Below are 2,498 nucleotides of genomic sequence, written 5' to 3'. Positions count from 1 at the left end.
GGATGGCAATAAGAACTCTGGCAGACGATAAATCTATCATTTGCAAACCCTCCGACAAAGGGGGCCACATCGTGATTATGTCACGTGAGAACTATGTTGAGGAAGCAACACGCCAGTTACAGAATGCACACTGTTATGCACAGATTGACAAGAAGGAATACCTGACAAGTATTGAAACTCTACATGAACTTTTAAGGAAGTGGCATGATAAACAGATGTTAGAATTAGAAGAATATCTATTCTTGAAAACTACAAACCCTATCATACCCACCTTCTACCATCTGCCGAAAGTTCATAAGAACATCAACAAACCCCCAGGGAGACCAATCATCTCCTCTATAGGAGGACTCACAGAAAACCTCTCGACATTTTTGGACCACTATCTCTTCGAATTTGTCTTGGAATTAAAATCTTATATTCGAGACACCACAGACTTTATTGAGAAAATTGAAAGTCTGGTATGGCAACCAACTTATGTGATGGCAATCCTCGACATAACGAGTTTATACACCTGCATTGAGCATGGACAAGGACTTAATGCTATTGACTACTTCCTGGGAAAGAAACCACTAAAAGTTGCTATGCACAACAAAATGATACTTGAATTAGTCAACTTTTGTTTGAATAACAACATCTTTCTTTTCCAGGAGGTCCTGTACAGACAAATGTCGGGCACCACAATGGGTTCCTGCTTCGCCCCCAGCTACGCTAATTTATTTGTGGGCTGGTGGGAGGAGCAGGAAGCCTGGGGCCCCACCAACGCCACATGGAATAACAAAGTGGTGAACTGGTTCAGGTACATTGATGACCTGTTCCTAGTATGGGATGGGTCCATCAAGGAGGTACAGGAATATGTCGAGGTGTTAAACCATAATGATTGCAACTTAAGGTTTACGGGAGATGTAAGCAAATCACAAGTTAACTACTTGGACTTACAGGTAACAATAAAAGAAGGAAAAATTTCAACTTCCCTTTACCGTAAGCCAACAGCTGGGAACAGTGTCCTGTTTGCAACCAGCAGTCATCCACGTAAACTGATCAATAGTATCCCTTATGGGGAGTTTCTCAGATTGAAACAAAACTGTACCCCTGAGGAGAACTTCAATCTAGCAGTCAGTGAAAGTATGGACAGGTTTGTAGAGAGGGGGTACAAACCAAACCTCCTACTTCATACTTTGAGTCGTGTGAAAAAATTGCCACATAATGTATTGTTCGAAAAGAAAGAAAGACCTACTGTAGAAGGGAAGTTTCGCATGGTAACCACCTATTCGGCGAACTCCGCGAAACTTAGAGCAATCATGACCAAACATTGGCACATCCTGAAAGCAGACCACATTGTGGGGTCAGATATACCCACAACCCCACAACTCACCTTTAGGAAGGCTAGATCCTTGAAAGATCACATGGTTAATAGCCATTTGGAACCTATATGTAACAAAAGAGGCACGCTAAAGGATGCAAAGGGCTTCTTCCCGTGTGCGAGGTGCAAAGCCTGTGCTTTCAGTAAACGCACACTAACTTATCAAGTGAGAGGGTGTCAAGGTGAAAGGAGGATCAGTAAGTTTATGTCCTGCCAGACAGACCATGCGGTTTATTGCCTGATATGTCCCTGCCAATTAAAATACATCGGCAGCACAATCAATTCTGTAAAACTAAGAGTTTTAGAGCACATGAGAGTGATTATGAACAAGGACTTCACCTATCCTGTCGCTCGACATTTTGCGATCAAGCACAACAGTAACAGAGACCTTCTCAAGTTTTTCTGTTTAGATTGTGTCCCGGAAAGTTCAAGGGCAGGAAACAGACTCTTAACTCTTAGGAGACTTGAATCTCACTATATCATCGACCTAGAAACGAAGGCACCGGGAGGTCTTAATATGGGGGAAGAGATGGCGACCCATTTGGGATGATATATTGTCTTTTTGCTGTAACCGAGATATGAAATTGATGTTGTTTTTTGGAATGAGTTAATCTTTGGAATGATGTGAAATGAAATTATCAATAACACATAAAAAATGTAAAAGAAAGTTAAGAAGTTGTGGTGGGTATTTATGTCTGTGAGGTTTCAATCATGGAGCGACTTGATTAAAATAATTGGTATAGGGGGTACTCTCTGAGCGGGATGAAGTATGTGTGAATGTACGCAGCCGTCTGGCTGCAATTGCCGATACACGGCAAGATAGAACCTCAAAGTGGTTTAAATTTTTGTCATGATCTGCTGATCGCGACCGTCATTATGACTATGATATACTGTGTTCGCACTTCTGAGCCCAATCCAAAGAATGCTCCTTAAAAATACACACAACATATAAGGGGTTTTTCACGCAACTATAATTCTTGTTGCAACCTGCCGATACACGGTGAAACATCTTGAAAATCCGAACATTGTATGAAATTTTGTTTAAATGGTATATTTGAATGTGTATACTACAGTTGATTTGGACATTGCAAGATGGCGCTACCTTAATGTGGCTGTGAATAAGTCCGTCTACTATGTT

This window comes from Lissotriton vulgaris, unplaced genomic scaffold, assembly GCF_964263255.1.
Source record: "Lissotriton vulgaris unplaced genomic scaffold, aLisVul1.2 SCAFFOLD_1620, whole genome shotgun sequence".
Classification (NCBI taxonomy): Eukaryota; Metazoa; Chordata; class Amphibia; order Caudata; family Salamandridae; genus Lissotriton; species Lissotriton vulgaris.
This window is presented reverse-complemented; position numbering follows the sequence as displayed.